Genomic DNA, 12500 nt, shown 5'->3' on the forward strand with positions numbered 1-12500 from the left:
CATATTTCAAACTGTATATCACTTTCTAAACTTAAGAAATATTTCAAAATACGCTGTGGCACTCATAACTCACTCGGATTCACTTACTAGGGCCTATAACTGCATTGGCTGAGTCTTCAGAGATTCCAACTGGAACACCAATGACCATACCTGAAATGAAGATTTGGATTACTTTAAAATGTGAAACTGTTGATAGATAAATGTGTTTACATATAATGTACAAGAAGAAAAAATGTAGAAATATAAAAACGCATACACACACGCACGCACGCACACACACACACACACACACACACACACACACACACACACACACATCCTTATGGAAAGATTGGAAAAGCTCTCATAAATGAAATAAAAAAAAAGTCAGGAAACCTGAAGCAGATTTCTATACATCTAAAACGATGTTATGTGATTCAAATAACACACTTATATCAATCTATATACCAAGAGGTTTTTCCCCCTTATAAGGGAGGTAGCTGTGTCAGAGGCACGCGCCTATCCCCACCCATTTCACTCCCACGGGCTTTGTGGGAGTGACACTTCCATATTCGGGAGTGAAGTATCACTCACACAAAGCCCGTGGGAGTGATACTTCACTCCCGAATTTGGAAAAAACAAAACAAAAAAAAATCACCCCCCTCCACCCCTCCCTCTCAGCTCCTCATGGATGACGGGTCATCCCTACATCCGCCAACTGCCCTGGGTCAAACACAATGCAGCAAGACACAGCACATTCACAGCAAGGCCGCTTCACCCAATCGGCCTTGAAAACAAAATGACGGGACCGTTCAATCGCATCTTTTACTGCGCATTACAGTTGTGCAAAAACATTTAGGTAAATAATTCTCTTAATTCCAGTTACAATGTCCCTTAGTTCTTTATCGTTCCGTACTCATTGTTCTTCTTTCCTTTTTCTCCCACCCCTTCGCTACCCTTCGCACAGACTCATTGGAATCCAAAACGCAAAATCCCGAATTTCCAAAATCGCTAGGTCGCTCACCGGTGGAACCGCACGTAAGGAATGGAGCGTTCAAGGAGAAACAGGAAAAAGAAAACGGGGGAAAGGAAGAAAGAAAGAAAACAAAAAGACAAAACAAAAAAAACGAGTACAATATAAAAAAAAAAAGATGATAAAATGAAACGAAACAAGATGGAAATGTGGCAGGACACTGCGATCTGGGCGAAGTTGAAAGCGAGCAAGGGAAACTAACGGAAAATATGCACGCGCGCGCACACACACGCACATACGCGCACACACACGCACATACGCACACACACACAGATACACACACACGCACACACACACACACACACACACACACACACACACACACAATTTTATATATATATATATATATATATGTATATATATATATATGTATATATATATATATATTGTAGAAAACATCTAAACGAAAGTTGCTGGTGTAATTCGATCTACAAAAAGATAAAGAAAACAAAGAAATATGTACGGCAAAGTGATACAACACCGTGAAAGTGATCTAGAAAAAATCTGTGAGAAAAATACTGCCGTTGATTTCACTAAATACAGATAAATGATAAAGATCGAGAAAGAAACGGGAAGACTATTATTATTTTTACTTAAGCTATTTACAGATTGCCTGAAAGAGATTTTCAGATTGTTGAGATAAGAAGAGATAGGTTTGAAGACTGTGGAATGATCTCCTTGGATAACATTTTCTCATTTCAGAAATAGCAGATGACGTGGAGGATATGCTTAAAAATCTGAACATGAAAAGTGTCAAAATTGGTTTCAAAACGAATGAGAATAAAACTAAACTAATATTTAACTCCAAAGTTCAAAATAAACCAATTACAGTCACTGGTGAGGATTTTGAAGATTAAAGGTCTGATTATTTAGTTAAGATGCTAAAACCAACTAAAGATCGTGAAAATTAAATAAAAAGGCGTATCACCATTGGTTGAAAAATATTTGGTGAATATAATTAAGAACATCACGCGAGGCTCTCGACCTGTATGGTTGAAATGCAATGTTTACAATCAGAACATAACCCCATCTACGATCTACGGAGATTTACAAATGCGAAATTTGTAATAGACCCCGAAGAATGTTGAAACTCGTTCTGGAGCTGAAGATTTCCAGTCAATGAAATTAAAGACAAGTTATATATCTACATACAAATACATACTTGCATACATAAAACAACTCCTCTCTGACTGTACATACATACATACATACATACATTACATACATTACATACATAAATACATACACACATAAATACATACACACATACATACATACATACATACGCACGAAGGAGTGACCACTGGGAAAGAGAAACCAAACGAAGCAAAGCGCTTTCGTATGTTACATCCAGTGCAAAGTACTTTGCACTGGATGTAATATACGAAAGCGCTTTGCTTCGTTTGGTTTCTTTTTCCCAGTAATCACTCTTGACAAGTTACCAGTGTTTCTTATTAACATACATACATACACCAAAGTGTCCTTTTCCTTTTTATAAGGGAGGCACCCAAGTCACAACCTAACCCAAACTATACCCATCCCACATACATTTGTTGTCTCTCCTATCTTATCTCCTCAGGGATGAGGGGTCATCCCTGTAACTCCGCTACACTGTTCGGACCAGAAACAGTGCATCAAGACACTTTTCCTTTTTATAAGGGAGGCACCCAAGTCACAACCTAACCCAAACTATACCCATCCCACATACATTTGTTGTCTCTCCTATCTTATCTCCTCAGGGATGAGGGGTCATCCCTGTAACTCCGCTACACTGTTCGGACCAGAAACAGTGCATCAAGACACAAGACTACCACACATACAAATAAAGCAGGCAAAGACTCTCCAAAGCAACAGGGAGACCATAACTGACACGCAAGCTAGTGTTGTCAAGACCAAAACAAGCAGAGGGGAGTGGACGCAGTCTAAACGCAACGCAAACACAAAAGACAGACTCAAGGAGTCCCGGGAAGACAACAAGACAATCAGCGACCCTGAAGAAGACAACGGTAAGGAAAGAAACGACGTTACGAAATGGGACCGTGTCGAGACTGGCAGAAGAAAAGACCAGTTTTGTTGCCCAAGAAGATGGAGAGGCGGGAGGACAAAAGGAGGGAGACAGGAAGGGAGGAAGGGAGGGAGGGAGGGAGGGAGGGAGGGAGAGAGGGGAGGATGCGCGAAAGAGCACGATAAAGAGGAGGATAATGAGGAAGGAATGTAGGAAACGAAGGGAAAGAGGAAATCAAGGAGAAAGAAGGAAGAGAAAAAGAAGGAGGTGGAGGCGAAGGAGAAAGGGAAAGAGAAAGGGAGGAAGAGAGGGAGGAAGGAATAGTGAAACGGAAGAATGAATAGGAGAGAGGAGGAGGACAGGAAGGGGGAAGGGAAGAAAGAGGAAAAAGGAACGATGATAGATATAGAAACAGGAAGGAAGATAGGGAAGGAGGGTGGAAGAAGACAGAGATGGGTGGGCACGAGTTAGGATGGGAGTGAGGAAAGTATGGAAAGAGTTACGGTAGAAAGGGAGAGACGGAAGGAGGGAGAGGGAGGGAGGGAGGGAGGAAGGGATGGAGGGAGGGGAGGGTAGGGAATGAAGGAGGTAAAGAGAGAGAGGAAGCGAAAAAGAAAGGAAGGAAGAGAGGGAGGGAGGAGAGTGAGGGAGAGGTGGAGATAGATGGAGAGAGAGAGAGAGAGAGAGAGAGAGAGAGAGAGAGAGAGAGAGAGAGAGAGAGAGAGAGAGAGAGAGAGAGAGAGAGAGAGAGAGAGAAACAGAGAGAAATTGAGTGAGAGAGAAATTGAGGGAGAAAGAGAGAAACAGAGAGAGAGAGAGAGAGAGAGAGAGAGAGAGAGAGAGAGAGAGAAACAGAGAGAGAGAAATTGAGGGGGAAAGAGAGAAACAGAGAGAGAGAGAGAGAAGAGAGAGAAACAGAGAGAGAGAGAGAGAAACAGAGAGAGAGAGAGAGAAACAGAGAGAGAGAGAGAGAGAGAGAGAGAGAGAGAGAGAGAGAGAGAGAGAGAAAGAGAGAGAGGGGGGGGAGAGGTAGGGAGAGAAGTAGGGAGGGATGGCAAGGGGGAAGGGGAGAGGGCAAAGCGAGAGAGCCAAGGGCACAATGAGAGAGGAAGGATGAAGAGAGCCATCGTGAGGGAAAAAAGAGTGAGAAGGTGTGTCTGTGAAGGAAGAGAGTCCGTGAAGGACCTAATAGAGGTATTCAAATGGGTCAAGGGCTTTAACAAAGGTGATGCAGACAAAGTCATCACATTAAGACAACAGAGTAGGAATCGTACTAATGGATTTAAGTTGGATCTTTTTTTTTTATTTAAGAAGGAAATAGGCAAGATGTGGTTTACCAATAGAGTAGTTAACGAATGGAATAGACTTGGTAACCACGTAGTGAGCGCTGAAAGAAATGGTTGTTCTAAGAGAAGATATGATAACTTTATGGCAGGTAGTAATGGACATGGAAATGCCTAGTGTAGCCCATATGGTCTCTTGCGTTCTCCTTCACTTTTTTTTTTTACGAGCATATGGGAAAGGGACGCGCGACCGAAGGTACAAGAAGGAGGCGAAGAAGATTTAAAGGAAGGGGAGGGGACCTTAAAGGAAGCGAGGGACAATTAAGGAAGGTGAAGGAGAAATAAAGGAGGTGATTCTGAGAAAAGGAAGACGAAGGACTCGAAGGAGATGGAGGTAAAGAAGGTCACCAAATTACCTCAACTCCATCTGGTGTTATGTGTGAGGGACATAGGAACACAAGAACATAAAAAAATTAAGGAGACTGCAAAAGACCATAAGGCCTACACTAGGCAGTTCCATGTCCCTTACTACCTTTCATTCTTATCCGTAAATTTATCTATTCTTCGCTTAGAACAACCAATTGTTTCAGCACTCAAGATGTCGTGCATTAAGTCTATTTCATTCTTTAACGACTGTTGGGTAACCCGTTCCTCCCGATTTCCTTCTTGAAGTTGGAGCAACGAAGGAGGAGGAGGAGATGAGGAGAGAGCCGGAGTGACAAGTTAGAAAAGATAAAGTCAAAAAAGATCATCTTGAAAAAGAAAAGCCGAAGACGGTAGAAGGAAGACGGATGGACGGAAGAAACTCGCGTCAGAAAAGACAACGGAAAAAGAGAAAAGAAAAAAATATAAAAAAATGGAAAGAGAGAAGGTACGAGGGAAGGCGAGAATCAGGAAGGGAAAGGAACGAAGGAGGATAAGGAAAGAACGGAAGGGAATGATGCAAGAGGATCGTGAAAGGAACAAAGGGGAGGGAATCACGGAAAGGTAGGAATACGACACAGAAAGGATAGGAAAGAATGAGAACGAAGGGAGAAATGATAAAAGAAAAGAGAAGAAAGGCGAAAGGAGAGGAGAGATGGAGTCCAAGCAAGAGATGAAATAAGGATTGAAGAAGAGGGAGAATGGTATTAAGTAAGAAGGAAAGAAGAAGAAGAAAAAAATAAAGAAAATGGTACAGAACGGGCGATATGAAGAGATCCGAGCATGACGAAGATGGATGAGCAATGTGAGGAGGTGGGGGCGGAGGTGGAGGAGGGGTGTTGAGAGGGGAAGAGGAGGGGGGAAGGAGAAGGAGGGTGAGGAGGAGGAGGGGGAGAAGGAGGGGAGGAGGAGGAGGGGAGGAGGAGGGGGGGAGGAGGGGGGAGGAGGAGGAGGAGGAGGGGTGAAGAGGAGGGGGGAGGAGTAGGAGGAGGAGGAGTAGGGGGAGAAGGAGGGGAGGAGAAGGAGGGGAGGAGAAGGAGGGGAGGAGGAGGGGAGGAGTAGGGGAGGAGAAGGAGGGGAAGAGAAGGAAGGGGAGGAGGAGGGGGAGAATGAGTAGGATTAGGAGGATGCGGGGAGGAGAAGGAGGAGGAGAAGGAGGAGGAGGAGGAGGAGGAGGAGAAGAGGAGGAGGACTAGGAGGAAGGGGTAGGAGAAGGAGTAGGAGAAGTAGGAGGTAATGGAGTAGGAGGTAATGGAGAAGGAGGCGGAGATAAAGGAGGATAAGCTGAAGGAGAAGGAAGAGGAGGAGTTGGAGGAACAGGAGGAGGAGGAGGAGGAGAAGCAAAAGGAGCGGGAGTTGAGGAGGAAGAAGAGTTGGAGAAGGAGGAACTGGCGGAGTTGGAGGAGGAGTTGGGAGGAGGAGGAAAAGGAGGAGGGAGAGAAGGAGAGGAGGAAAAGGAGGAGGGAGAGAAGGAGGGAGAGGAGGAGGAAGAGAAGGAGGAGGAAGAGAAGGAGGAGGAGGAGGAGGAGGACGAGGAGGGAGGAAGAAGAAAAGGAGAGGGAGGAGGAAGAGGAGGAAGGGGAGGAGGAGGAGGAAGAGAAGGAGGAGGAGGAAGAGAAGGAGGAGGAGGAGGAAGAGAAGGAGGAGGAGGAAGAGAAGGAGGAGGAGGAAGAGAGGGAGGAGGAGGAAGAGAAGGAGGAGGAAGAGGAGGAAGAGAAGGAGAGGGAGGAGGAAGAGAGGAGGAAAAGGAGGAAGAGGAGGAAGAAGAGGAGGAGGAAGAGGAGGAGGAAGAGGAGGAAGAGGAGGAGGAAGAGGAGGAGAAGAGGAGGAAGAAGAGGAGGAAGAAGAGGAGGAAGAAGAGGAGGAAGAAGAGGAGGAGGAGGAGGAAGAGTAAGCTGTACATAGAGTAATCACGTTATGTGGGAGAAAGGGAGCGGCAACTGGAAGAGTGTGGGGGAAGAGAGAGTAGAGAAGAAGAGGGGAACAAGATAATGCAGTAAGCGATTCATGAGGACGAAGGCGTGGGGGGAAGAAAGCGCTAAGAAAGAACACGTAATGGAGGGAAAATGATGAAAATATTGGACACAATGGAGTCAAGATGAGGATAAGGTGGCAAGATGATGATGCGATGGAGGGAAGGAGGGAGGGAGGGAGGGAGGGAGGGAGGGAGGGAGAGAGGGAGGGAAGGAGGGAGGGAGAGAGGGAGGGAGGGAGAGAGGGAGGGTGGGAAAGAGAGCTTTAAGGACAAGAAATTGGGTGGAGGAAGGTGAGGTTTGGTGGAAGAGAAAGGAAGAGAAAGAAAACAGAGGAAGGGCAAAAGAAGAGAATTAAGAGGAAGGGAGGGTTGGTGTGTGTGTGTGAGAGAGAGAGAGAGAGAGAGAGAGAGAGAGAGAGAGAGAGAGAGAGAGAGAGAGAGAGAGAGAGAGAGAGAGAGAGAGAGAGAGAGAGAGAGAGAGAGAGAGAGAGGAGAGAGAGAGAGAGAGAGAGAGAGAGAGAGGAAGGGAGAGAGACAGGAAGGGAGGGAGACAGAGACAGGAAGGGAGGGAGGAGACAGGAAGGGAGGGAGAGAGACAGAGGGAGAGAGAGAGGGTTAGAGAGAGAGAGAGGAGAGAGAGAGAGAGAGAGGAGAGAGAGAGGGGAGAGAGAGGAGAGAGGAGAGGAGAGAGATACAGAGAGAAAGAGAGGAGAGAGAGAGGAAGGGAGGGAGAGAGAGAGGGTTAGAGAGAGAGAGAGAGAAGAGAGAGAGAGAGAGAGAGGGTTAGAGAGAGAGAGAGAGAGAGAGAGAGAGAGAGAGAGAGGTTGGAAGAGAATAAAGGAAGGGAGGGAGGAAGGGAGAGAGAGAGAGAGAGAGAGAGAGAGAGAGAGAGAGAGAGAGAGAGAGAGAGAGAGAGAGAGAGAGAGAGAGAGAGAGAGAGAGAGAGAGAGAGAGAGAGAGAGGATGGGAGAGAGAGGATGGAAGAGAGAGTAGGAGAGATGGGACAATAACCAGTGCTTCTATATTTCAAGAGGTGACGTTTGTATTTGTGTATATATGCATATGAATGTGTACATGTGTATTTACGCATATGTGTAGGAACTGTATGTTTATATATGGAAATGTGTATATAGGCATGAGTATGTGTGTTGTGTATGTATGTATATATATATATATATATATATATTATATATATATATATATATACACGCATATATATATGTACATGTATGTGAATGTTTATATCTTTATATGTGCATATTCATATAAATGTATTTTCCTACATATGCATATTGCGTTTGAACTTTTATATTTGTGTACATCCATATGCGTATGTGTATAAATGAGGGATTTAAAGCAGGTAGCCAGAACGGTGTGACAGGAATTTTAAATGTAATCAGACTCATTTCTCGTGAATTTCAGTCTCCAGACATAAAAGAACTAAGAAACAATCTATAGGGATCCCAGCAAAGCCCTTAAAACGTACTATCAATACCATATACGGTGGTGAAGGGAATGTAGGGGGGAACGCAGTGTTAAAAAAGGTAGGGACAGAGAAAGAACATAAAGACATAAGAATGAAGGTGACTGCACGAGACCATAAGGCCTACACTAGGAAGTTCCATGTCCATTGTCACTTATTATCCCTATCCATGAAATGATCAAACCTTCTCATAAATCAACCAATAGTTTTAGCGCTCACTATATGGTTACTAAGTGTATTCCATTGGTTTATCTACCTCTCTCTCTCTCCTCTCTCTCTACCTCTCTCTCTCTCTCTCTCTCTCTCTCTCTCTCTCTCTCTCTCTCTCTCTCTCTCTCTCTCTCTCTCTCTAACCCCCTCCCCTCCATTCAGTTACACAGAAACGTGAATGAACTGGAAAGGAGGGCAGAGGTTGAGAAGGAAGAAGAATGGTGAAGGATAAGGAAAGAACACAGAGAGAGAGGGAGCAATAGGAGATGACTGAATTTGATATTACACGAAAAAGAAAGAAGGTATGGGAGTGAATGAAGACAGGAGAGAAGAATGGAAGGATGACTTGAACTAATAAAGAAAACACGGTAAAGGAGACGGAGATGGTGGAACTTGTCTTAAGAGAGCAAAAGAAGAGAAGTGTAGAATAATATTATAATGAACAAGTGGATACGTAGGAGCATCAGAGGAGGCGTAATGGTAAAGAGAAATGGAAGGTGGCTCGGGCACCAATGGGAAAATCACCAAAAGATTTGCATAAGAGAAGAGTACGAAAGGATATACGAATGGCGGTAAGGGCACAGCAGGGGACTGGATAAATAGAAAAAAGGGACGTTAGGAGGAGATAGTAACTGAATGAAGGGGAGAGAGGGGAGAGATATAGGGATAGGGATAGGGAGAGAGAGAGAGAGAGAGAGAGAGAGAGAGAGAGAGAGAGAGAGAGAGAGAGAGAGAGAGAGAGAGAGAGAGAGAGAGAGAGAGAGAGAGAGAGAGAGATGGAGAGAGAGAGAGAGAGAGAGAGAGAGAGAGAGAGAGAGAGAGAGAGAAAGTATAACAAATGTGTGTGTGTTTGTGTGTGTGTGTGTGTGTGTGTGTGTGTGTGTGTGTGTGTGTGTGTGTGTGTGTGTGTGTGTGTGTGTGTGTGTGTGTGTGTGTGTGTGTGTGTGTGTGTGTGTGTGTGTGTGTGTGTGTGTGTGTGTGTGTGTGTGTGTGTGTGTGTGTGTGTGTGTGTGTGTGTGTGTGTGTGTGTGTGTGTGTGTGTGTGTGTGCGTGTGAGTGTGTGTGCGCGCACGCGCGCGCGTGTGTGTATGCGTGTGTCCGTGTGTGTGTTATGAACTAACAGGATATCGACTGTATATACATTGCACTCGCCTCATTCAACCCAGGGGAATAGAGGACAAAAATAACCCAACTCGACAAAAACTCGTTCCATACGGGTCCATTTCCCAAGCATGAAGGGGATATTGAAGTTTCGGTATAACTAAGTTCGAAGAAGACCATAAAGAACGCTGATCAAAGAAAACCCAATTTCAAGTTTAATCATAATGTTTTGCAATTCCCTGCTTCTGGCTGAATGTCGCCGAGAGAAGAACTCCGGCTAAGTCTGGTTCTTAATCACGAGCAAACTTTGAAGAAAAAAGGAAAAGAAATAAAGAATAAAAAGGAAAGGGAAGCGATGCATCTTTCATGATCACTGACTCAATACACACTTCATGTCTCCTTCATAATAAAGTGAACGAATGTGTTTATACATATGTATATATATTATATATATATATATACATATGTATACATATATGTATATATATACATATGTATATATACATATATGTATGCATATACATATATGTATTCATATACATATGTATATATACATATGTATATATACATATGTATATATACATATGTATATATACATATGTATATATATACATATGTATATATATACATATGTATATATATATACATATGTATATATATACATATGTATATATACATACAGCGACAAAATATACATATGTATATATACACATGTATATATATACATATATGTATATATACATATATGTATATATACATGTATATATACATATGTATATATATATATATATGTATATATACTGTACATATGTATATGTACATATTCACGAGCGTCGATGGCCCGTATTCGTGATATATACATATGTATATATGTATATATACATATATGTATATGTATACATATGTATGTATATATACATATGTATATATCTACATATGTATGTATATATACATATGTATATATATACATATGTATGTATATATACATATGTATATATACATTCGCATATATATACATATGCATTTATATACATATATATGTACATATACATGTCCATCTCATCCTTGGTCGCCCCCTCATGTTCACTCCCTCCACCTCTTTTGCTGATCTTTCTTCATTTATTCTTTATATCAATACGTATATACTATATTTACATACATACATACATACATTATATATATATATATATATATATATTATATACATATATTATATACATATATATTTACATATATATAAATGTGTATATGCATGACTGAAAGCATACCTTTCATAACAACATGAGCATAAATTGAAAGAAATGAGCTTCCCACAGCCCCAGAAACGTCCATTCCCGGTATTATCTCTTTTACAATTTATTCACTTTGTATTTGTGTATTCTGTACTTAATTTTCTGCCTGTTATATTCATCTTATCTTCCCTGAAGATATCTTGACAAAGGAACGCTATCCTCTACTATACCACGAGTACCCACATGCAAGCGTACATCATAAGGTATCATATTCATTAAAAGTAATATCACAATTGTGATTTATAGTTCATTATACACAGAAAAATCATAATATTCCATTCAGCTTTGCGTAAATCTGTAACCACGTTTGGGATTTCCATCGGCAATGAAATCTGCATACAACTAACATACGCGACTGCAAGCCTCTTGTGCACTCGACGATCAAGTTGTAAGAGATGGATCTGGTAATTCAACCAGCCGTGGCCTAATAGCTATGGTCATTAGCAATGATATCACAATAATGATTTGTAATTAAAGCACACATAGACACACAAACACCCGAGTGCGATCATAGGGGTACATGCACACATTCATAGATATGTAATGTTTTCGTCTATTTCTATAATACATAAATTTGTGTATATACATATAAACACACACACACACATGTATATATATATATATATATATATATATATATATATATATATATATATATATGTTGAGACATTGTGACAGGTGGAAAAGGTGGGTGATGAAGACACAAATGAGAGTTCAAATTTATTTCTGACTAGTTTCGCCAAATAATGTTATAAAGAGAAATAAGGTAAACACATACACACACATATATACCTGGTACATTCACATCGGCACATAACTACAGTATTACATGACAGCTTCCTCAAAAAGAACTATATTGAGGACTAAAATAGGATACCAAGTAACTTCAAAGGTATACACGAACCAGAGCATTTCCGATACCTCCATACAAAACTCGAATCAGCCTCTTTCTGGAATCACGTGATTTACCACGTCCAATGAAGGAATGAGAAAATCAGTAATTCATACAAAACTGATGTCTTTCTTACTTGGTCCCTTTTGACTCGAAAGACTTACTGTGTGGAGAGAATCATAACCGAACTATGCCATAAATCATAATGGAGGACGATAAAAGTTTAAATCAATCCTGAACCAATGGTAGGTTTCTGTTAAAAGGGAATTTTTCTTTGGTGTAGAAATAATCAAGTTGTCTACAAAACGATGGCCAGGTGTTTTCGTAAGTCACAATTCAAGACCAGTATAGTCACCACTGGGTATGTGATTATGTGTAGATGGGCAATATAGACAAAGAGCGTAGAAATGCCAGTTAATTTACAATGTATCTCACTGGTAGATTATTCCTTCAAGTGAACGAGATCGGATGAAGATTTAAATATTAAATGGGTAATAGATATCTAATTCATATACACTCACGCCCCTAAAACACACACGCACCCTCCCCTACCACGCCACGCTAACAGGCACAACAACAAACTTGTGCCCATTACAGCACCGAGGACTGACCGCTACAAGAACCGCGCCATTCCGTCCATAGTACACATCGTTAACTCAATTCAATTCATTTCTAGAATTAGCTCAAATTATATATTATCATTTATCAGAGCATGTATCATTGATCAATAAACCGATTGTTATTATTATTACTAACATCAATATTATCACCATTATTATCATCAATCATTACAATTTTATCATCTCATTGTTGTTATTATTGTT

This window comes from Oratosquilla oratoria, chromosome 2 (genome assembly GCF_046742065.1).
Source record: "Oratosquilla oratoria isolate Oo_2021 chromosome 2, ASM4674206v1, whole genome shotgun sequence".
Classification (NCBI taxonomy): domain Eukaryota; kingdom Metazoa; phylum Arthropoda; class Malacostraca; order Stomatopoda; family Squillidae; genus Oratosquilla; species Oratosquilla oratoria.